The sequence below is a fragment of the Podarcis liolepis genome (genome assembly GCF_965112155.1).
Source record: "Podarcis liolepis genome assembly, chromosome: 4".
NCBI classification, from domain to species: Eukaryota; Metazoa; Chordata; class Lepidosauria; order Squamata; family Lacertidae; genus Podarcis; species Podarcis liolepis.
The window spans coordinates 61,630,535-61,656,771 of NC_139558.1; the positions used below are offsets into that span (position 1 = coordinate 61,630,535).

The following is a 26,237-nucleotide window of genomic DNA, read 5'->3' on the forward strand; positions in this document are numbered from 1 at the left end:
CAGTTCCAGTCAGCACCCAAAGGCACCTTAAGGTCCAAAATAATTTACTACTGCAGGAGATAAGGCTTCTGTAACACAGTACTGGATGTTGATATATATATACAGATAGAGATATATCCATACAAAGTATTACTGTTGCTCCAGCAATTCAAGACGTAACACAGATTCTGACTCACTTCTCAAGACTCACTGGCTGACTGATGAGCTGACATTCCTTAATCACTTATATCAGGCATAGGCAAACTTGGCCCTCCAGATGTTTTGGGACTACAACTCCCATCATGCCTAGCTAACAAGACCAGTGATCAGGGATGATGGGAGTTGTAGTCCTAAAACATCTGGAGGGCCGGGTTTGCCTATGCCTGACTTAGATAGATGGCACTGGGCAGTTGCCATAGTAACTGGGTTCACTGACCTTGCACCTGTTGGCTTATCTCATACATGGGGTGATTTGTACTAATGAAGGAAATTAACCCCTTCCTCTGTGTCCAATTCCTCCAACATGAACTGAGTTCTGTGAAGTCATTGTGGCATTCCTGCCATTGGCAAGGATACATTGTCTGGTAGTGTTATTGTGTTATCTTTTGTTCCTAACCACTATTTTGCTTTGCTACTAAGAACACACAAGATCATGCTTATGTGATGTTAAGTGTTCATTCTGGTACAGTTTTTGCTGACTTCATAAATCATAGGATTGGTATCCACAAAACCTTCTATATCCTTCTGTATTATCTGAATTTACATTACTATGAGATTCCGAAATACTGAGCACTTTACATCAACTTACATGTATTAGAAACAGAATTGTGCCCATTATCAAGCATAAAAAGACCCTTAATGTTCATATATCCTTTCCAAGCAACATCTTCATTTAGGGGAGATAGGATATGATTTATTTATGAAGAGAGTTTAAAAATGCTTCTATTTAATTTCTTGCCTATATCACGGACTTGCTCCAAATCCCTCTTCTTCAAACTAAAACTCATTTTTATTCTCTCTTGCTGTAATTAGGAAGACAAGGTATATTTTAGACCTTAGAGTATTGTTTTAATTTTCCCACACAGTATTTAAACCACTTACACTGACACCTTTCAGAGTCTATTTCTCTTATTTAAAAGTCCCCTGTGGTTGTTCCTTGTCTCTCAAGTGAGCATTATCTTAGATTTACTACTATCTGTGTAACACCAGAGAAAAGGAAGATGCAGCCATACTCTGTCAGTGCCAAACAATGGCTGCCATTGTTCTTGGTCTTCCTGCGTGGGTTATTGCTGTTGTATACAGCTAAGTTAAAAATGTGCAAAGAAATAAAAGCAGAGTTCTGCATTAGTCCACCTGCAATGCCCCAAACCTTAGCTGAGTTTCCTGAGTTTCTCCAAATATGCAAATCCCAAGCTGGATGGCTAACACCTATCAAACTGGTTCCCACTGTGTAGCTTTGAACAATTTTAAATATTCCTGTCATGTTGCATTTCACATAACACTGCCACTACTCATGAAATACATTTAGACATTTCTGAGCTGAATGTAATATATGTGATGATGTGAAATTAGGAACTGTTTGGAACAATTGCTGCCTAGAATAACTGTTCTTGGTGATACTGGATCAGAAATATACAAATTAAATAAATTTCTCTGTGTGACTGTCTGGCTCACGCAGATCATGGTAAAGGACATAAAACATTATTTTCACCAAGATAATATTTTTTCTGATGAACTATCCTGTTAGAAAAGTTGCTTGGCCTGAAAATAATCTTTGTCTGTCTCTTTTTAAAATAGCTCTATTTTGCCTGTGTGGCTGTCTGCAACAAGTAATATCCCATCCACGCACTGCAATTTGCTTCTTAAATGGAAGTTGTTTGCTTTATTTATTTACAACCTCCATAAAAGATACTTAAAGGAAAGCATTTTTGCATTAAGTCATTTTCCGCCTCCAACAATATTACTTTCTTACCCATCAACATCTGGAGGACATATATCTTATAATTTCCATGCTGTTTTCCCCCCAAATAGTTTATTTACATAAATTCTCAAATTACAAAGTATTCCTTAACTCATGCATTAATCTTGTCAAATATCGTGTTTCATATGCCATATTAGTATGATGCTAGGAACATCCACAGTTATCTCATAAACCATTTCCATGCTTTTAAGAACCATCAAGGCAATGTGTTGATCCAAATGTACTACTGCATGTATTAAGGGCCTTCTATGTATTAAGGGCCTCTTCTGATGCTGGAAGGGGCATGAATCTACTAGAGGATTCTGCAAACGGAAGTCAGGGACATGATTTTCACCACCACCACCCCACCTTACTCAGCTTTGCCCCATTATTTTTCAACCCTGCGGAGCAAATTTTTGAGGGACTCGGGGGAGCTTAGACTTCAGAGCAGACTCACAGAACTCTGGATCCACCCCAATGTATGCAAATCCTTCTGCTGTGGTCCAAACGTGATTTCCAGTGCTATTGGTCCTCTGACCACAGACAAGCTGCAACAGTCAGCTCAGAAGCAACACAGAATAGTAGTACAGTTTGTTTCTCAAAGTGGTGTGGGAATTCCCTGAGGGCAGGGGAAGGATCATAGCTCAACAGAAGAACATCTACTTTGCATGCAGAAGGTCCCAAATTAAATCCTCATCTTCTCCAAGTAGGGCTGGAAGTTTCCCCGTCTGAAACCCTGTTGAGTTGCTGTCGGTCAGTGTAGACAATACTGAGCTAGATGGATGACCTGACTCAGGAGAAAACAGCCTCCTATGTTCCTAAAAAAAGCTGTGCATATATTTTTAGAAAGGGAAATTTGGTTTCCCCAACATGTAGGTTTTGGCTCTATTGGCTTTGTTGCAGGTTAAGTTATCTCATGCTATAAATGAGATGGCTTGGATAGACAGCACAGGACAGGGAAATAATGGAGTATTTATTATCATTTTGAAGTACAAATACAACATAGGACTGCTAAGGCATATAGCCAAATCGAGTCTCAGATTAAAAGACCCAGAAAACAAACAACATTCATCACACTGCAGGGAAGATGTGGCCTTTCAAAAGGCATGCATTACGGGTATAATCCAGCCAAAGTTGAACACATAGCCAAATGGTCTTTGGTCTCCTTTACAATCCATTAAGATGATTCAGTAGATTGGTTTTTTGCTTGAACTCATGTCCCGAATGGTTACCATGATTGGAGATGAGAAAATTTTTGTCAGAGCACATTGACTAAGTAACTCAATACAGCTTTTTTCCTCCTGCAGTACTCGTCTGAGCTCAGGTACATGGGTATCCCAGACTGAATTTAAGGCAGGTGACCTGTGGTGCCAGGCTTTTGGAGGTGCCTGTCAACTATTCACTGAAGAAATGAAGTGAAGACTGAAAAACAATTCATCTTTACTTGTAATGCTGTCAACACTGACCAGTAAAGCTGCAAGGCCAGTCTTGCATTAATATAATAATGACAATGAAAATCTGTAACATGACTGCCCATTCAACAAACTGCATGTATGTATCAAATCCATATGTGAAATTTATAGGGCAGAGATAAAAAATGCATACAACATGAAAAGTAGTACAAATATACTAAAAATAAGATTCAGGTAATAAATAATATAGGCTTTCAAAGTTGAGCAAGTGGAACATGGTGCCAGAGATACTGCCCTCCAAGGGCACCATTTGAGCTAGGGCCACTGTTGTGTTTTCTAGAATAACTGTTCTCCTAACACCTCTTGCAATGCAGTTCTTTGCTTGAAGTATATTGTGACTGACATCCGTTGCATAGATTAGGAGGCTGCTGCTCTTAGCTTTGATTAAGTGGTTGCCTAACATAGCTATTTGGTAATTTTGACCATTATAATTATGTGATACAAGCCACATAACAAAAAGAATTGCACAACCACCCAACCACCTCAACACAAGAGCTGGACATACCATCTTTTTAATTTGTCCTGTTCTTCTCCTAGGCACAACTGCAAAGCACACATGAAACTGCAATTTTATTTGCACACCTTTGTCTTCCAAGCCTCATGGGCCACCCTATATTGAACATGTTACAATATACTGTCTTCTTCAAATATTAACATATCAGTACTCATGTGGCCCTCAGTAGATTGCGAAAACTAAAAATGTGGTAATCATCAAAGCGCCATGCAAAGCCATAATGTATACCATATGTTGATCCTGTATCAGCCCAGTACATAGGCTCCCCAAGCAAAATGTTAGATGTAAAATGTTCCAGAATATATTTTGCAGCAACACAAATTACAAGAGGCAATTTTCACTGAAATTATTATTTTAAAAGAAATAAAAAAGAGCAGCATGCTGCAGTTTTCCTTGACCAATCAATTCTTATTTCAAAAGGTTTTAACAAATATTTAAAATGTATGAAGGAAAACATATGGAGGAGCTTTCTGCATGAAAATGCCTCCCCCAAACTTTCTGAAGTGAATGAAACCAAACATTCATCTCGGATTCATCAAGATAAATAATAATGTAACTATAGGAAGAAACATATTTGTGAAATCTAAAATTTTGCCTTAGGTACTCCTTCAGATGCAAGATGTTGGAATCTAATACCTTCATCTGCTTGGAAGTCCACTTTAAGTCGATAGGAAAAGACAGATATGAGGATAAATAAAAGCTTTGCAGTCTACTGAGTTTCTTAGAACTATTCTTATTGATCCAGTATTTAATGCCTAATTTTTAAAGTCTCTCCAAAGGCAAGAGGCAAAGCTTCAGTGCAAAGGATATTTATAAAGGGTTGAAGGAAGGGGTAGAGCCAGAATTTGGGAACATAACAGACATTTTGTAGCCTAAAGTCTTCTATAACAATCACATTTAATGATTCTTCACAGGGTTATGTGGATATTATGGGGCTGTTTTATGAGACACAGCTGAGGTTTTCCCCCCTAAAAGATTCTCATATTACTTGGAGATGAAGACCACATGTGTATAGCTTTCCCCACCTTTTAAAACACAAAGAAGTATAAACTCATAATAGGGCCTAGTGATGTTGTATGGTTGCCAACAGGTTGTTAATCAATGAAGAGTGGGCTAGAAATAAATAACAACAACAACCACAACCATCCGTGGGAAACAAACAAACCAGAGCCCAGCAGTTAGACGGTGGCACCCAGTGGTATAGAGGCCCACAAAAAATGAAATACAAAATACTGGAGAGCTGGGTAATTAAAAAAAATATTAATGCTATATTTTCTGTTTCTGTATGGTAAGTAAAACACTTTCAATAGTAGTGTTTTGAAATAATTTAATTCTATCCAATTACAGTGGTACCTCTGTTTCCAAACGTCTCCGCTTACAAACATTTTAGTTTCTGAATGCCGTCAACCTGGAAGTAAATGCTTCAGTTTTCGAAAACGCCTCAGAAGTCGATCATGCCACGCGGCTTCCATATTGAGTTTTCGGTTTTAAAATGTTTCAGAACCCGAACTGGCTTCTGGAATGGATTACGTTCAAAAACCAGGGTGCGACTGTACACTGCTGCTAGATCCAGGATATGGGAAGTTAGAGTCGCTAGTGCCTTTGTCTGGATTATTAAACCATTCTCTCCAATAATTGACAGATGAAGACAGGAATATGCTTGTAACAAAGGCTGAACCAAAAAACTTTTAGCTCACAAATTGGGAAGTGGACCTAAAATGGCAGGACTGAAGTCTTATGGGGTGTGGCAAGTGTAGCTGTAAAGTATATGGCAGTGGGGTGGGGCTGTTTGGCTGCAGTGGCAGCTTCTCCCTTATTTGTTGCCCTTTCCTTCCTCTTCCTTCTGACTTCTCTGTAATTAAGGGAGCAGGGAGCTCTTCAGCTGGAGTGTCACCTGCTTCAACTCCATCTGACCATATCAAACCATTATTTCCAAGCACAGTACTCATACCCTCCAAGTCACGTGACCCACGTGAGATCATGGAGCCTCAAAACACACATTTTGGTATGCTGCACAAGATTGTGGTACCAGAAAAAGCACTTGATCTCACACGGTCATGGTGACCCAAATGGCTGCTGTGACCCTGCCGGGAAATGTCCCAGTTTTTCTGGGACACTTGTGGGGTATGCAGTACTAACCAATTTGCTGACATGGGGCAAGTGGGCAGCAAGACAGTCACATTGTCCCTCTTGTTGTAATTTGCTAAATGCTTGCTCTCTGCCAGCTGTCCCATTATAGTATGTGCATGCTCGGTAATGTTCTGGGGACGTGAAGAGATTTTGCCTGTGCTAGCTACAGAATTGTTCCAGAGGAATGAACTGGAATGGACTGCCAGATTTGCTATTAGTGTATAGATGAGTGAGGTTGTTGTTTTTTAGCTATAACTTCTGAGGATGTTTATACTTGCTGATAATTTGATGAAAGGTTCCTGCCATTCTATTCTCTCTCTTGGGGTTATACTTAATAAAAGTCTAGTGCAGTCTATACTGAAATAATACGCTGTCTCAAGTATTGTTGCTTTTGTTGGTTTTTCTACATAATACAGTGTTTTATGATGGAGAGTGGAGTATTTTATGAACAGAAAGATTTCCACTAGATTTATGTCCCATTTATATGAGGCCAATAGATTGCAATAGCACATGTAAGAACGCTGTAGCAAAAAAACAAACTGTACTTATGTCAAGGAGATGGATTTCGGTTGTAAAGAATATGTGTAAGAATAAGATAAAGACATAATACCGTCTTAAGGCCTTTCCCTCTTGATGCAGTTATATATGTTACTGCACATATGCAGTGAGGTCCCTGGCCCTTTAAAAGTGTAATATTATGCAAAGGCATCTGCCTTGGCTAAAATGCAGATGGAGAACAGAGGCACAATGGATAATAATGTAACACACACATAACACAATGGCAAACACTGCAGGACCTGCAGGTTAGGAGTAATTATTAAGCTCTCCTTAGGCGTTATCCAGATATAGAAAGAAACATATGAGGTGGGGAATGGGGTGGCTGCCGTTGTGTTTTCATCACCTTCCCACATGTGGAAGGTGACTGTCTGCAGAGAGGAGCCTCCTGTATCAGTTGTGGCTCCCGCATGTGTTTTAGAACCTTGGAAAATCTGGGCTTCAAATTGTGAAGGTATTGCCCAGAAATACTAAAGTCTTCCTGCTACACCCAGTCATCTTTCATTAGTTGGAATGTAATGAGAATGGGGGTAGAGAGAGGTGGAGGTAGCATGCTTGCTCCTGCTCCCCCCCCCCTTATTTACTTCCGCATTTGGGTGATGCCTGAAGAGGGTTTGCATGTCTCCTGTTTTCTTGGAGACAGAAGGAGATAGAAGAGTCATCAATGACCGCAATGTTCATCACAGCATCAGCAACAACAAGGCTAAACAGTTCCTGAGCACATATATGAGGATGGGTAGCAATTTCATGGAGGTTGTTGACTCTCTCCTTGACCCAGTCTGGCCCTGATTTGGCGGTGGTTGTTGCTGCTCTTTGTGGAACTGAGGTAGCAGGGGCTTAGCTACCTATGGGGCCATTAGAAAGATCTAAACCACCTCCCTCACAATTCATCATTCTGATAGGTAGCCCATTTGTATTTAATAAATGAAAGAAATGACAAAGCTGAACAATCACATTGGAACAGAATAATCACTTATATGTGGTAACTCAATGCAAAAAAAAGGAGGATTGAATAGAGTAACTTTCAAGGACTACTCTAGCGTATTTAGATGGGGTCTGGAGGTCTTCTTTCATCCTCTCCAGCTTCCAGGCTTGCTCACATTTACCTAAATATATTTAATACTGGAATCTTTGGGAATATTCTCCAGGCCACCCCATACATTCTCTGTTGGAGTAAAACATTTACACTCAAGGAATAAAAGCAAACGGAATTGAAACACTGCAGCAGAGAAATTTGCCTTTCTGGAGCTTCTGTGATATTTATGCATGTTGGAATTGTTGTGTATTGATTTGGTTTTGAAACACCACAAGTCATACTAACAGCAAAGAACTCATTTATCCTTAGCACAAAACACACAATAAGCAAGCTTATTGTTTGAAAGTTTCAGTTGGGATATGCAGTACACATATTCAATTATCATAAACAAATTTAAGTGCAAACTGCCAAGTGTTGTTGCCATTTGAATTGCTTACTATTACTCCTTTTATATCTTCCAGATTTTGCAATAACCTCATCATGATGAAATGCCTTTGGCAGCAATTCATTAATAAAGAACAGTCTAAAAAAACCTCTCAGACAACTGGGATGAGAAAGGTGAAATCAGAAAGAGTCATATGGATTCCATTCTAAAAAGGTCTGTAGCTGCTTGCAGCTCTCTCCTATCACCATGAATATTCATAATTTGTATTCCTGCTGATCCCCAGGAGTTATTGGTGTGTTTTTTTATTATACCCCTTAACAGATGACAAATGAGAATGGGGTACATATACCATCTTCAGTGAGTTATATGTTTCTAAAGGGTGATTTGCTTGTAAACGCTTATCATGTACTAACTTCAGATTCAGCATACAGTAATAACATGCATAAAATATAGATGCCAATTTGGAGATGAGTAGGGCACCAGAGAAGAGTATCATAGCTCTGCCCCCCCCCATTGCTGTGGTTTTACAGGTTTCTAAAATGTGCAAGGGAACAAAATGCTTCCCATTGTAAAAGCTTACCTTTCATGAAATGAAAGGTGATCAGAACTGCTACCAGGGGATCTAGCTCACTCATCACCACTGTCCTCTGACGTGTTTATTTTAACCTAGCTGTAATGCCTGAAGAGCACTCAAGTCTGTTTATAAATCTCCTTCTGGACTCTGCCATTTCTGACTGCACCTGATTGGATGGTTCCACATTAAAGAAAAAGTCCCAGCACACTGAAAATTAGCCTCTGAGTGGAAAGGCGAGGTTATGGCTCATTTTTCTATCTGGAAGGCATTCTATCATCTATCTATCTATCTATCTATCTATCTATCTATCTATCTATCTATCATCACATGGAAACATTCATTCATAGGAGTATCCACCAAGAGTCTGTTGTGGATCAGTCTAGAGACAGGTTTTACCGTCTCATTTGCTGTTTCGTGAGCATTTGGTCTTAGGGCCTAATTACGCATTACTTTAAATGTGTTGCTTGAAGTGCCATCAGGTTTTTAAAAACATAAATCCACACTGGGACCACTGCCTGTGAGATGAAGTTTAACCTTTTCACTCCCTGCTCTGATCTGGGGGGGGGGGGCAGCCTCTGTATTGCAAATAGCAATTGCAAAAAAACCTCCTGTTGCACTAATGGGAGGGTGTTTCCTCTTCCCTCCTATTGTTATTTGCTGCATATGGGAAATTATTTTCAGGGTGGTGGTGGTGGGAAATACTTAAATTCTCCTCCTCACACACTGCTGGACTAACTGAGATCTAGGGGAGGGGGAATTTTTTAGAACACACACACACAGAGAGAGAGAGAGAGAGAGAGAGAGAGAGAGAGAGAGAGAAAATGATTCAGAGAATCATAGAATTGTAGAGTTGGAAGGGACTCAGAGGGTCATCTAGTCCAAGCCCATGCAATGCAGGAATCTTTTTGCCCAACATAGGTTTTCAACCCACGACGCTGAGATTAAGAGTCTCATGCTCTAACAACTGAGCTACACCAACTTATTCATTTAAAGGAATGTATTATTAGGCCTTTCGTAATACATAAAATATAAACTAGATTTTTTTAAAAAAGAATTCAGTGCAGTGTCTCACTACTGTATATGCTTTAGTTCATCAACTGCAGTTCAACTATTTCAAGTTTTCTTTGCTTTATTCTCTCAGTGCATTCTCAGTGTGACCAATTTGCTCTTGGAAGACCACAATTCAGCCTGTTATAAAGTAAACTCTCACTATTATTTGATCAAATTGATTGGAAAACAAGATGACACATCCAAGAAAAGAAGATATGCTCCATCGTTCAAGCTTCAAAAATGTTGCTGTATTGTCGATGCTGACCTTTGACTCCCTTAATCACCTTCTTCTGATCTGATCCTTAGCTCCAAATACCATACAAGTGTGAGCCAATGTGTTATTTGAAAGTTACAGAATCAAGCTCTAATCCTAAAATCTGTGAGACGAGTTTTTATTGTTGTGCTCTCTGGGGAAAGGGCATAGCAATATCACTTTACTTTTTATAGTTACATTGCTTTCCTTTCTGCAAATTCTTATGACTCCATTCTGAAGGTGTCCCAATGAAATAAAAATCTCTAAAATCTGAGGCCCAATCATAAATGAACATCTTACTAGCTTCTCCTTCATTTTTACTTTGTAGGATGGGTTCCTCGCACAAAGGAGGAAAATAAATTTATAAAGGCATTAGGAAGTATGATAATGAAACGTTTGCTTTAACTGTTGTTTGTTTTTTTAAAAAAGAAAATCACAGACTTCCCCCATTCAGTCTGGCTAACATTACACTGTAGCTGAAGTAGAAGTAGAGAACCTATGGCTCACCAGATGTTGTTGCAGTCTAACGCCCAGTGCTTATTTTCAGCAGAGTGCAGTTCCTGCAACTCTCAGGTGGGTGCCAGCACTCCCCCTTCTGTTTCTTGCCTTTACATACTTCTGAGAAGCCCAAAACAGACATTTCAAGTCAAAATGGAAGCTGGTCAGCATGTGAGAGTCTACTCTTTTAAAAAAAGCTATGATTCCACCCTAGCTCCTAACCACTCCTAGCTGTGATTGGTCAAGCTGCTACGGGGAAGGGCCAATTCATATTTCCTTTTCTTTAATCCGTCTCTTGTGTAGTGGCAATGAGCTTTAAGCTTTCCCGCCAGGCCTCTACCGTTGTACCTGTGCGTGTTTGTGCGATGACCTTTCTGAGCTGCCGTAGCCATCTGCCTGAATCTAAGAGAACGAGGGAGGTGGGTGATGCATTTAATTGACCATCACCAGAACCAGGGGCACCGGCATCTGTTCAGGGCTGCCCTGAGCCACCCAACGACTTACTGTAACAACTTCACGGTGATTTCCAGCACCTATTGTTCTTGGGGAGAAAAGCACTCCTATGAGTCCAAGTCAGCAAAGTCAAGGATGATGAGAGTTGTAGTCCAACGACATTTGGAGTGTCACAGGTTACCCACCATTGCTTTAGGGCTTCAAAAGTCAAACCTCTGTTAAGAATGCTGAGAAACAGCCCAATAGCCTAACCAGATCATTAAGCATTGTGCTGTGGTGGTCTAGGAATGGGCATGAGCAGTACAGCTCACAGTCTTTTTTCATAGCAGGAGCAATGATACCCTCTGCCAGGGTGATTCATTAATGGATCCTTCTTGCTCTGGGTGAAGCTGAAGTCTCAACAAGGATGCACTTTTAAATAGGGATAAAATACAATTTCCTATAAAATGAGAATTATCGAAAAGGGAAATTTCAAATCTCTATATTTAACCACCCAGATTTCTCTTTTCACCCAGATATGGGAACTGAAAATTATACATTTTGTCAGCAAAATCTGACACATTTAATGCATGCACGCTAATATTCAGCATGACACTGGCTTTGGCATCCCTTAAAGTAATGGCATACTTCCTCAGCTCAAAAAGCCCTTGAGACAGTCACACAGCATGGGCTTTCTTTGAACTGTTACCTGCAGCAGTCCAACAGCTGGATATTTTTAAACTCAGTGGTTCCATCTTTAGCAATAGGACCTACTGTGTTAGAAACAAAAAGCAAAAATAACCCAGGTCTAACTCCCCCTGCACCCTAGCCTTAAAATAAATGTTGAATAACACAGTCACTGTTGGGTGGTTTCAGAGTTCTTCATTTATACCCAGCCTTTAAAATAATGTGGATTGCTGCAATTAAAATATATAATGTTGACTTTCTTAGCCACTAAATGAAATATAGTACATAATTTCTGTAAATCAATATGGCTTTTAAAAAGAAACAATAATATATTTTAATTACACAAATTCCAATTATTTTAAAGGGACAATGTGAATAAAGATATCAGAAGTGGGAAGAGAAATCCAACACAGATTATGTCACTCAAAATCCTATTTAAGGTTGGGGTGGGTAAATTCTGATTTGTTTGTCTGCCAAGTCCCCTTGCTAAAGGTGGAACCACTGAGTTTGTGAGGTCAAGATATCTTAAATGATATTTGATACTGTTTGAATGTGCTGGTACTGAAGTTTACCTGAATCACTGCTGTCTTGTGTTTTCCAGTTCCTACAAGGTCAAACAGCTTTTGAAAATCATGCTGTTTTTGCCAGTCTTATATTTCATCACAGAAATTCCTATGAAGAGGGAAACTCCAGAACCCATCAAAACACCATCAGTTAGACTGCAGAGCCTAAGAGTAGAATACTAATTTTTATAGCTCCAATTACATATGCATGGGGAAATCAGGTTTTTGTGGCTGAAATTAACAGAATATATCCTCAATATCCTTGTTTATTTGTTCTTCCAAAAAGAGAAAAGAAAAAGAAGGGGGGCTCTCTAATGAAGTGAAGAGGTGAAGGTAGCTTTGAGAGGGAGGGAGGGAGTTAGCTAATTAGGCAATATCCTCTTGAATCTTTGAGATAAACTCTAGGTCAATAGCACAAAAATTAGCATAACATTCATATTAATATGTTTCAAAATCAGATACAGCAAAAGCTTACACTTGGAAATCTGTGTAATCACAGGCATCTAATTTTCAAAGAGGTTTTGGGTGCTCATTATGGTGATGGATGACAGTACTGAAAACATCAACACTTTTTTTTAGCTCAGCTTCACGATGTGTGTTCTTTACATATTTGTCCTATGGTGTTTTGCAGCTTTATAATTTATTTAGCTATTGTCGGAAGTAGAAGAAAGATGGTTCATAGGGTTTCATATTTGCGCTCTCTCTCTCTCTGTGTGTTTGTTTTACATATTCCTGTTTTGTCCTTGCCTTCCAGACATGTTAGTCATAATAACTTATAATACCATGAAAATCAGAATTCACTCCAACAGGCAGGTCACCTGGCAGGTTGATGGTACCTAAACACCTCTGGGATTGTTATGATATGATGGCACTCCAGCAGAAGTGGTGCTACATCATGATGCTGAAGGGCAACATCTCAGCACAGCATACCAATGGCAAAGGACAGAAGAACAAGTGGAATGAACTAGGGATGACTTTTTTTGTTCATTCATCTCTAACATCTTGTTACATATGTGTGAGAAGCAAAAGGCCTGAATGCCAGAGAAAACCTTGCTCGTATATTTGTAGCCTTGTTCACAACATATATATTTTTTAAGTAAACGTTTAACTTTGAAATTCAGAAAAAGAACTGGGAGTAAAACTGAAACATCATTTGTAACTTTATTATTTTGTGCTAGGGTAAAATATGAATTGCAGATAGTATGGTTTGAATGTCATGTAGAACTTTTTGACACTGGATTTAAATCATAGAATTACAGAATTGTAACGTTGGAAGAAATCAGAAGGGTCATTTAGTTCAACCCCCTGCAATGCAGGAATCTTTCACCCAATGATCAAACAGACGACCTTGAGATTATGCATCTGTGCGCATAGGCATAAAATCCTGTTTTTATTATGTTTTTGTATCTGTTGGAAACCACCCAGAGTGGCTGGGACAACCCAGCCAGATGGGTGGGGTATAAATACAACAACAACAAACTACTATGTATATACTACAACAACATACTACTATAACAACAACAACAACAACATACTACTACTACTGAAAGTTCCCAGGCTCTTTCCCATTTTATAAGTCTATTGTCAACCACTTCAAAGGCAGGGGACACTTGCATATTGACTCACTGACCTGGATCTCTGGGACCAAAGTAAAAATGCTTCTGGGTCAATTGCTGGTAAAAGGCTGGTGATCAACCATCCAGCTCTCGCCAATGTGCAGTACCTACTGCAGCCATGGGCATCATAGCCTGTTCTGTTATAAGGAGCCCACCAAACAACCCTAAGAAGCAGCTTCTCAGGAGGACTGGGGGGGGGGAATGGGTAACCCAATTTTTATAAGTGGAAGTTGTTTCCACTGTGACAAAGGCGCCATTGGATGCAATCCAGTGCCTTAAACCAACAGTTGGCAGAAGGTGTTTTCTCCTTGGATACCAGGGATCAAAGCAATTGAGTATGCAGTTTGTACTGCCTGCAAAGTGTTTAACAGATGATTGCAATGGAAAGTGGGAGAAAAACTGGGAAGTTTCATTAGTAAGACTAGGATTTGCTACTCCAGTTTCAGGGTGACTTCTTCCAACTGTAATAAGGGGGGGGGGATTAAGCAGCACAGGATGGAATCGTAAAGTCAGGGTTTCCTGTCAATAAAGCTATGAAAGTAAAATATATAAAATATAAAGCATGTGAGAAACTGTGACTTTACGAAGTAATTACAGATATAATCTGACTGAATACAACTAGGGATTTCCTTGTTTACTCTGGAGTTGACAACTGACTTTGATTACACACAAGTCGAAACACAGAAATATAAGAAGCATATCTTACATGGCATCCAAGCTCCAGACAAAGAAATCTGAAAAGCCCATCTTACCTCCCAGCATAGGAAACTGGTTAGATTATTTATTCATCTAGCCAAGTATTGTCTGCTCTGTCTAGCAGCAGGAAACGAGAGTCTTGGGCAGGGATCTTCCATAACTCCTGCCACTTTATCCTTTTTAATGGGAGACGCTAATGATTGATCCTGGGACAAAGCATACACTTTACTAAGCAATGGCCTCTTCTCCCAACCCATGCTCCCACATGGAGTAACGTGTAAACATCTTCTACCCATGCGATTCCAGTGGATTCCATGGTCACATACTATAACTATAAAGCCCATTTTGTGCCATAAAAAGGGGGATTCATTTTACCTTACACTGGTTAATATGAGTGACATTCATAGCAATTGCACAAAATACAGTATATCTGGATGGTGGCCTAAAGGGTTTTTTATTTGCTTATTTTTAAGGGGTGTGAGTGGAAACAATCTGTGCTGCAAGTAGGGTTTGCATTCTTCCTTTGCAGATGTTTAAGTTGCACATGAAAAAAGGAACATTTTCCCCCTTTGGAGCTTGGCTTGAATTCAAGACAATCTGCACAGAAAGAAAATAAAGAATCAGGAACGTACTTTAGAGTGTGCATTCCAAATCATTTCATTTGGAGTTATGTCACCTGGTGTGGACCCTGCCCACCTGTCAAAGAGGGATGGGGAGCTCAGGATCTGGCCCACTAGCTGAATCCTGTTCTGCATATACAATCTCTGTTTGGTGGAATATGGTGGAATAGTGGAATCATTTTTTAAAAAAAAAAATCCCTTAAATTCTTATTCTTAGGAACACCCCAAATTCACCAGATGATTCTAAACAACCTAGCACCTTCTCATAGTCATTTCCTCCTCAGAGGTTAAATGCTATTTAGACCAATTATATAAATTATTCACATGAACTGAAGGACAAATGAAATAAATGTGTTTCCTTTAGGTCAGTGTAGCCTGCTTTCCAAGATGAACTGTTTATATAAATCATTTCAACTGTTGAGAGGATGGACTAAGTAGATAGCCTGTGACAGCTGCCCCCGCCCCAGGCTTTTCACCCTGGGTGATTGCCTTGATTGTAAATTACTCTACATGGATGCATCAGCGTTATTAAATGGGACACATGCATCATGCATTAAATGCACCATGCATCAAAGTTATTAAATGTGTTACCGGTGCAATTAGAACTGCAAGGCACAGCATACAATGTGTCTTTTGTACCTACTGTCCTCTTTCTCACAGTGATTTCCATGCAAGGCATTACTTTTTCCCTGGCAGCATTCTTCAGCCTGTTAAACTGTTCCATGGGGAGGCATTTACAAACATCTGATGCAGCCATATTGGCAAAATATATAAAATATATTTATATACAATCTAAGACTTATTGAAAGATGCATTTGGAATTCTTTTCTTTTTATTGCTTAGTTGTGTTGGAACAAATCCAGCAATACAACTTCCAGGTGCTTGGCAGACTGCTTTTCTTAAAGAGAAAGTGATAAAGAAATACAATGTCCCTTTATAGAAAAAGCAATTAATGGATTGTACATTTTTTAAAATTTTAATTTATTTATGGGAAGGGAAAGACAGCATATTCTTCTTAAAAAAATGCAGAAGGGTCAGCAATATATATATATATATATATATATATATATATATATATATATATATATAATAGAAACTACTTAAAATTGTAAAGAGAAATACCCTACAGCAAGGGTTACAGGAATTTCATTCATAAATTGCTTTATTTAAGGTATTTGCTTCTTCAACAAAAAATGAAATCAATGCAATGCAATCATATGCATTTTATTAATCAATGACTTCTAAATCATCTGCTTATGTTAAAATGCATGAGATAAAACCTCATTGTTCTTGTTCAAATATAAAACATGTTAGCAGAGTCTGATTGCAATCCACATACTGTTCTGCTAGCATAAGCTCTTGTCAGTTCAGCAGGGTTTACTGAACTCCAGCAAAGATATCTGGAGATCAGACTATGCCTCTGAGGTGCTATTCTTTTAAAAGAGAGTGACAGAAAAAAAGAAAGTACCACAGAACAGAAACTAGAAGAGGAAACGTCCCTCTTCCAATTAAGGAATAACATTTTTCAGCAACCTCATCATATTTTAGTGAAAGATGTTGCAAAATGATGAAGCTCCCTTCACAAAAGAAAACTTCTCATGAATATTCATTTGCATTCTAGGAGAATTTGATTGTCTCATTCTCCATTCCATCTCTAAAACAGAATTAATGACCTTAAATAGTCTCCTCTGACATTCTCTTTGTCCTCAGCTAGGTAAGTAATTTAGCATACTGGTTCTCTGACCCCCAAAACCTTATCTTAGCACACATTGCAGCAATTCTGCTTATCTTAGCTTTTTTTGCTTTTATGGTATAATTTTATGCAGCTAAAGAAAAGAGAGAACACATTCAGTTCTCACTCTTTCTGAGAACAGCTCCACACATTACAAAGATGCATCAAAAAAAGATAGTGAAAGAGCAATACATCCTCTTGCTGCTTTCATTAGAACAGCCTTTTCCAAGCAGGCGTCCCCAAGAAGATGCTTGGACTACAACTCCCACCAGCCCCAGCCAGCATGGCCAATGGTGAAGAATGATGGGAGTTGTACTCTGACAACACCTGGAAGACACCAAGACTGCACTAGCAAATTGGATGTGGCCTTTATGGACCTTATGAGTTGTGATCCCCAAGGCCATTTCAGACTCATGGATCGTGCAACATGAAAACCAGGAAGTTTCAGCACTCATATTTCCTTTCTTGCTATTTTCATGGAACATGGAAGTGACTCAGATCACAGGACAGACATTTTGTTTTTAAAAATATATGGGGATCTTTTGCACACCAGCAAGGATTATATGCATGTGCATTGTCTTGTTTGAAGCCAAGTGTACAGAAGATTATCAGAATCAAATGAGAAAAATAATGAGCCAAACACTCCATGGAAGCAAGGTTGTGGCCATGTATCTTTTTCAGTTCACAATCTGTTCCAAGTATTGTCTTCTTTTTTTCTAGAGACCATTTTTTAAAATTTTAAAATTTGGACTGGGGAAAATGCAGGAAGTTGTATATTTTAAAGACATGAACTGACTTAACTTGATGATCAGTGGAGCTGGATGGTTAGCCAGTCAGGCTTCATGCATATTGTTTACTATATACACATAGAAAGAACCACCAATGACTGAACTATTGGCCCTATTCACTTGTTACATGCAGGGCATATTCATGTTAACATTTGGGACAGGGCTAAAACTACCACTGCACTCTGAAATAGAGATTTCTTCCTTCAACAGTTTCATGTTGCACATGCTTGTTTGTAAAGAAACGTGAAGCACCTCCTTACGTACCGGGTCTCTCCATGGTCACACCACACTCACAAGCAAGGCTTCACTCCAGAGTAAACATGACTGCCCTACATGGAAGTAATACATAAATAGGGCTATTGTGGAGTTATATATCTGAAGCTATTCACATTTCTTATTCAGGTAGTGCTGGTGGTTGAAGCAAATCTGCAATTTACCAATCACTATACCACGGAAGAGTTACATTTTAGTCTGTTCAAGGTAAGCTTTGCTTTGTATCCCTTGCTATTAGAGATTCATAAGTATTATGCAAAATGTTCCTAGGATAATTTGCACAATGGGGGTTCGGTATTTAATGAAAGTGCTTCTTATTTTTAATTACAGCATTTAAGTTCATCTTATTGTCAAGTGGAATGCAGTTTTGTTGATTTGAGATTTAGCTTCTGGGATTCCATTAAAAACAATCTATATACCTTATTTCTTTGTAAAATATATAACCATCTCACAAATTGCTTTTGAATGTCTCTTAGCTTCAAAAAAAAAAGTTTAACATGTTGCATGGAGAACTACATAGGTGGTTCAGGGGGGAGAGCAGGTGAGGGGGGTGAAGTGTCCTGACTGGACTAGTAGCCTGTCTCTGCTTCTATCCCCAGTTGCTAGATCCCTGGGGAAATCTGAAGTAAAGGTACTTTTCACATACAGATTACAAGGAAATAATAAACTGGATTAAAAAGAAATATGCTGTAATCCTATACTTTTATACTTGGAAGTTAACTATCAGAATCAACATTTAAAATTATCCCAACAGGCTGGAACACTGAGCTATAACCAACAAGATTAAATTTAACAGAGAAAAATGTTAAGTCACACATTTAGGTACAAAAATACAAGTATAGGTTGAGGAAACCTGACTTGGCAGCAGTACATGTTAAAAAGATATGTGTGTCCTGGTGGCTCACAAGCTGAACATGAGCCAGCAGTGTGATGTCCACATCACAAGTAGTAATAGTCTGAATCTATTCTGAGCTAGACAGACCACATCTGGAATACCATGTCCAGATCAGGGCTCCACATTTTGAGAAAGAGATTGGCAAACTGCAATATGACTAGAGAGGACAATGCAGTGAGAAATCGGGGAATGAAGTCCTATGAGGAGTAATTGAAAGAGTTGGCTTTGTTTAGTCTGGGGAGGAGAGGAGAGGAGAGGAGAGGAGAGATGATCTGAAGGACTGCCATGAAGAAGATGGAACACACCTGTGCTCTGTTGCTCTAGGTATCAGGACTAGAACCAATGGGTAGAAATTGCAGGAAGCAGATTAAAAACCCTTCACTGGGGGTAATTAAGCAGAGGTTGGTTGACTATCTCTGTTGAGGATGCTGTAGTTGGATCTTGCATTAAGGAGCCTGCGTTGAGCAGTGGCTTGGATTAGATGGCTTCTAAGGACCCTTCCAATTCTATGATTCTATAGGGATCACAGAGAAAATATTGTTGTAAATCTGAGTGGGGAGGTAAGGTGGACACAAAAGTTCAATGGGGTCAGAATGACTGCCCCAACTTCCTGAATGGTCAGTGGTGGGTCTGTTAGCCACATCTTTGGCTAGAGAAGTGCACGTAAATGCCCGAGGAAGGGATAGTAGGAAATCCAACAGAGCAGCTGACATACCTTCCCACTTCCCAAGCAAAGACAGATGCACAGGAACAAAGAAACTTCAAAAGAGAGGAAGAAAGAGGCAAAGAGGACTGAGGAGATTATGGAATTCCACATGCTGACAGCACCTGGGGATGCAGGGGTGCCTCTCTCTGGAGATCAGAGGTGGGACTAGCTTGGTTGAACTGTCCACCTGTGCTCAGTCTGTATATAGGTAAATAAACTCAATTATTACAGAAATGCCTTAAATTTCCAGTCATCTCTCCTTCCAAAGAGAACCAAACCTATGTAAAATCTACTGGCCCTGGAACTTCACATTGCTTGGCGAAGGTATGCATGTGTAACAAAGGGCTGGATCCTGGTGCAGTCCTGCTTAGAGAAGACCCATTGAAATCAATGGGATGGAAGTTGGACATGATATAAGTATACTGTTATTTCTCTTTCAGAAATCTAATATGTGAACCAAATGGATTGTCCCTTCTATACCTGACCCCCAATATATTATTCTGGTCTACCATAGAAGAACAGCTATTTAAGTAACACAAGCTTAAAGTAGGCACAAATAATCATGCTTGGATCTTGGATTTTAGTTCCTATTTATTTATTTATTTTGCTGGAAACTTCCTCAAAGTGCTTAAATTAACCAGAACATAATACCCTGTGCTGCATCTGATCAAACTGCAAGCCTAATTACATATGAGAACATGTAATCTGTTTTTCAGACATGTTTTGTTTTGCAATTAACATTTTTGTTGAGCTAAGGATTCGTTTTTAAACAACAACAACAGTTTTCATCTTGCAAGGCTGAATAATATAAAGAAATTGAAACCATAATTATAAAAAGCCCTGGCTTTATGTTTACTCATGGCCATGCTCTACACCTGAGCTATAACAAAAAGTAATTGCATCCAGACTGGTATATATTTCAAGACTGAAAAAAAAATGTCCTTTTCTGTGTCTAATGTGTGTCTTTTCTGTATATTTTAAGGATGTTTGCAATTTTCAAAGCCATTTAGCTGATGGCATTATTATAAACCCATAAAGTGTATATTTTGAACAGACAGAGCTACAAACCATAACCATATCCTCAAAGAGAGTGTATGGACATAGTATAAATATTTTGAGGATAGGTGAATGCTTGCAGAGCCCATGGAAAATAGATAAGCATTCCAGCTGAGACACCAGTTCCCCGGGATGACTGATATACATATCTCCCCCCCCCCACAGTATCAAATGTCATCTTTGCCACGCTCTATATAATAACACCCTTTGGATATTACACTAAGGATCTTAGCTGGTATCACTATGGTATCATTTTCTGAAGGCTTCATATTCCCTTTGGATAATCTGTTTCACCAGGATAGAGATAAACAATATGTAATACTATTTGGTGTCTTCGTGGTTGTTTTTGTTGTTGTTTTTTAACAGGGAATATTCCATTTTATAGAGCAATTCTTTATCTGTCTAAGCATACAATAGGGCTGTGATCCTATGCACACTTAACTGGGAGCAAGTCCTGGTGACCTCAATAAGCCTTTCCTTTGAGGGGTCATGTATATTGTACTGTTAGTCATCTCACTTTTTTGCTATGAGATTATACTGGAAATGAGCACTCATTTAAAAACATTTGAGCTTCATTGTCTCAAAATTACATGCAATAGAAATCACGATACACCAGCTCTGCTTATGCTACTAGATCTGATGCATTTTTGGAGGCTGAGTGAAAGTATTGTGATTCTTATAATGTATTGGCATTACTTGAAGGCAGAAAATTTACAAGAGTGGATTGTTAACTTGTCTTTATTTTGACTAGACACCAACAGCACAATGCCTTTGACGTTGGCTAAGAACCAGCTAAGTGCATGGGTGAAAGGATACTGCTGGCCAAAGAAAACAAAGAAATCCCTGTCTGAGTCTACTTTTCTGGCTTGCTTTTATTAGGCAAGCGAAGAAATAAAAACTTCAAAGAAACACAAATATACATTTAGTAGAATATTTAGCCAACATAAATACAGCGGTAGTTTTGCATTTTCTAATCTTAATGTGGAAACAATATCCTTGATAACTACAAACATGCTGCAATGTATTTTTATGACACTTGTTATTTTGGCACTGGTCTCAAGAGCAGTTAAGAACTTTTAAATATTGTTCCATTTTGGTACAAATAGATTGCACTTACACAATTCTGTACAAGAGAGAGATGTAAGAGACAGGTCTTATCTCAAGTTACAATGACTTACTTTTTGATCCTCTCTTAGTGCAACTAATAATTCAAGTAGAGAACCACACAATATGTGGCGTCTAAAATACAACTGACAGCCTAAAGAGCTCAACAAAGAAAAGGACAACCAAGGACAACATGCAAATGCTAGTAGTGACTAAAAAAAGAGAAAAGATTAAAACTATATTGTAGTTATATAAGAAAGGGAAGGAAGCTTGTACATGGTCTTAAAAAAACAATTAAGGGTCCCCATAGGTTTTTAGAAGCATACTCTTCTTGGATCTTCCCATATATTTGCATCTTAGCCAGATGACTGATAAAAAATATTGTCATGTGGTAAAATGGAAGAAGCAAGGAAATCAGGGAAATTCTCAGAACGGGCACAAAAGCCAAAAATCACAGTAATTCTTATTTAATAACTTATACATCACACTCTACTCAGGTAAATTCAGAAGTCACTACCAATATGGTGGACAGATCTGTTGTTAATGGATGAGTGGCAACAGGACAGTTATATGGCACCCAATTATCCATGACCTCAGATTGACTCACACATTAAAATAATTAAAATATGAACATTAATAAGTTAAAACCGCAAATACAGATATATATTCGTCACATATATTTCTAAGGGGAAGGCCATATCTAAATAGTAGAGCACCTCCAGGTAAGAGAGACCCCTATGTGAAATTCTGGAGAGGTGCTGCAATCAGTGGCCAGGTCCACAATAACACTAAACAAAACCATGGCTTAGAGCAGAACTTTCCAAACTTTTCATGTTGGTGACACACTTTTTAGACATCCATCATTTTGCAACACAGCAATTTAGTTTTACTAGCAAACCAGAGGTTAAGCTAACCCCTTTCCAGCCCCATAAGGAGCGTGGGGAGCATTCATGCAACACTGCAGCCAACACACAGTCATGACACACAGTTTGGAAAGCTCTGGTTTAGAGCAAAAAAACAAATGTGTAGGTTACCAGCGCAAAGACTGACCACCTTCTCTGGTCCTGCTACACCACCCAGGGCTAAGAAATGGTTTGGCTTGGCATTACATGTGAACCAGATCAATACAAAAAATGCTGAGCTAGATAGACCAGTGGTATGACTCAGTATAATCAGCTTCCTATGTTCCCATGATGTCTTAGTCACGAAGGAGCAGACCATAACTGATAAGATGTTTAGATGGGACAAAATAACTATAGTATCTGACTGGGCATATTTTACAAACTAGGCTGATGAACATTCATGTGTCATGTCATGAACAACTGTCATAACTTACTCCAGTGTTCTTTCTAGACTCAGGGCCAAACTATATAATTGGTTATTTGTGTTTATTTTTAAAGTATGTTTATGTCAGACACTTTTATTTTAAAGGAAATGCAATTGAAAAGCTTTAGCAGGGTAGAAAACCCCATTAGAAACTATGTGGTGTATTTTGAAAAATCAGTCTGAAAAGGGAAGGATGCCTGAGCATCTATTTTGTTTTCCTCTGAAGAGTGAAAACCAAGGTACTGACTGTGACAGAATGAAACCACAGCAAAAACTGGTGTTCAAAATCTCAGGCTTACAGATTAAATCCTCAAAGAGCTTAAGCTTAAGATGCCAGTATTTCTGTTGAGATGCCAGCTGTCAGATCTATGTCAGGATATTGCGTGATAGAGCCCCTAGAAAAATACAGCTTGGTCACAGAGAAGAAATTTTTATTTATATTATGCGGTGAACCTTCCTTGAAGTAATTCATTACAATTGCAAGGATCCATAACACAGGAAGACAGTGGGTGTGTACTGTGAAATAATAAGCATATTAAAAATCCAAATTTTAGTATTAAAATATTAAATATTTCTATCTCAAGCATCACACAGTATGTTTTAGAAATATGTAAAAAAGGCAGAATTTTAAAAGAATGAAATCTGTGCTGCACAGGGGTTGGTGGGTGAACTATGGGTTGGATCCAGGTTTAGTAATGTTTGGAGAAGACCAATTAACTCTATGGAAAGTAACCACATGCTGCCAAAAAATGTATTAAAAGGCAGTAGTTTAAATGCATGATGCCCCCAAAATTTAAGTCAAACACTGGTGTGCAGGATCAAGTTGAGAACTACCTTGCTTGCACTCTTCTTTAAATAGCCAAACAGGGCTGTGTTTGCTTTCAGCCAATAAACCACCACTCCACCTGCCCCCAAGGTTCATTCTATTCATGGCATTGAAAAAAGAAGGGGGTGAGGTGATAGTTGTTCCAGAAGTTCCAATGGAGTATCTGTTTCCACTGAGGACTTGGACTGAGACTCTTAGGTCTCAGAATCACTAGGGGGAAACTGATAATGAAAGTAAGTGGGAAAGTGATACCAAAATAAGGGCAGTGTTCTATTAACCTGTTCAGTCAGTTCAAGGATTACCCTTGGTATGATTCCTGGGGGTAAGCGAGGTCTACTGTATGTATTTTCAGGGCTTTGAACGAAAAGCAATCTCTCAGCTTATCTATGAAAGGTAACCAGCCAGCTAGTTTCAGCCTTTGATCATTCTTTATCGGTCATGTGATATTCTGCTACTTTTTGCTGAATAAATGCTGAATATACAGGTTCGTATGGAGCATGGAGTACAAATAACAGCTATTTGTCCAGTCCTTAACCTGGGGCATCAAGAAAAATATTGATGACATCACACTATCTCCCTATGATACAATTCTCTTCCCTTACGATGCAACAGACTCTGATATTCTTATAGATTTGAACAGTGGAAATAGAGTAGTGATCCCTTCATTTCCAATATTTTTCTTTTCTTTTGGGGGAAGAGATATAAAACAGTTTGATCTTTTCCAACATGTACAAGCAAGCTGTGAAAATCTTAGCAGTAAACTCCTGTGGTTTGTGGAATATCTTTCTCCTTACAAGGAGGTAACTAACCATGTAAAACATCAAGAGCCCCCAAACTGGCCTTGATATAAAAGAGTGACATACTAAAATGCACAACTGATAGCTGGAATACAGATGGCTGAAGTGCAGAACGCCAGAAAATGAGGCAACAATATTTTAACTCTATTTTACAGCTACCAATATTTTTACTCATAAGTTATTTTGAAAGAAAGCATTTCTTCTAGCTGTATGAAATCAGCTGAAATTTGCTCCACAGTAAGCAGCACCTCCGTGAACTCATCCAAATTGGAAACGGTTTTCAACTCAAAAGCAGCATACTACACTAGTCTGCAGTATAAGCAGCACAGTAATCAGAAATGGTTCTGCTTACAGCCCACAGAGTTAAGTTACTGGAAACATTCAAGAATTCAACAGTCAAAACTTTATAGTGTTAAGCTCTGTCAAACTTTGTTTTCTAAAAAAATACTAAAGTCTCTTGTTATTAGAAAAGTAGATCACCCACCACCACAACCAACAACATTTAGATTGATTAATGATACAGGATTACATTGTGTGGTGTGTGTGTGTGTGTGTGTGTGTGTAGCTGCAGCCTTCCAGATGGACAACACTGGAGTCCACCAGCTTCTGAATGGTCACAGGTTTCCCACTTCTGGTGTACAGTGTGTATGATTGTGCATATGTACCAAGGTGCAATAATATGAGTATGGCTTAGACTAATACTATAGTAGCATTCTATATGGACAAAGTAGAGCCAAGTTCATCTTGTGCAAGAAGGGGTAGCCAGAGCTACTGAGCTGACTATCTTGGGGGCAGTTTCTCAAGTATGTGAGGAAAGCCAGAAGAACTGCTAAAAAAATCCACAATGTCCACTCTCTGACTCCACCAATTTTAGTCAAATTGTACTGTACAAAACACTCTAAAAAGAGTAGCTAAGTGGGCAGTCATAAATGGGGGGGGGGCAGGAGTGAGAACCTCAGGCCCAGGAGCAAAATGCAATGCTTCAGGCCTCTCTATCTGGCTCCCAAGACTCTCCCAGGTCACACGCTTAACTGGCCCTGCTGCATGCTCTCCTCAAGTGCTTTGGCCTGGTTGAAATGTGCATGCCCACTAACATCCTGAGTCTCAAAACCAGGACGCTCATCTTCTGGCCCGAGATCATGGAACCCCAAAGAAGCACTTTTGTGAGGTGAGATCTTGGTGCAAAATTGCATGAGATCATGGCATCCCAAATGGCCACCATGGTCGTGAGAAAATGGGATGTTCCATTTTTTCCAGGACGTGTGGTGTATGCATGTGTCTTTAAACTGTGATAATGCCTCAGGCTTACCTAGATGAAGAGGTACATCTGTGTAGAAACCTCTGGCTTTTGTGTGGGTGTAATGTTAGGACTTGCTGATCAGAAGGTTGGTGGTTTGAATCCCCGCGACGGAGTGAGCTCCCGTTGCTCGGTCCCTGCTCCTGCCAACCTAGCAGTTCGAAAGCACATCAAAGTGCAAGTAGATAAATAGGTACTGCTCTGACAGGAAGGTAAACGGCATTTCCGTGCGCTGCTCTGGTTCGCCAGAAGCAGCTTGGTCATGCTGGCAACATGACCCAGAAGCTGTCTGTGGACCAACGCTGGCTCCCTCGGCCAATAAAGCGAAATGAGCGCCGCAACCCCAGAGTCAGTCACGACTGGACCTGATGGTCAGAGGTCCCTTTACCTTAATGTAGGTAAAAGTCATATCAGTTG

At 39.2% G+C, this 26,237-nt stretch overlaps 1 protein-coding gene and 1 long non-coding RNA gene across 4 annotated transcripts in view; one reads left to right on the plus strand and one right to left on the minus strand.

Moving 5' to 3' along the window:
* LOC310704812 overlaps positions 1–18,022 on the plus strand; it is a 46,479-nt gene extending 28,457 nt beyond the window's left edge. The window contains exons 2-3 of one of the 3 annotated variants that reach the window (XR_014525034.1): positions 8,108–8,244; positions 17,943–18,022. This is a non-coding gene — a long non-coding RNA (uncharacterized lncRNA). Of the gene's footprint in view, positions 1–8,107; positions 8,245–8,701; positions 9,120–9,746; positions 10,033–17,942 lie in introns of those variants that run through there. The other 2 variants (XR_014525035.1, XR_014525036.1) reach the window with 2 other exon arrangements.
* LOC310704790 (uncharacterized protein) overlaps positions 1–26,237 on the minus strand; it is a 251,058-nt gene that overhangs the window by 183,202 nt on the left and 41,619 nt on the right. The gene's annotated exons all lie outside the window — the stretch shown is intronic.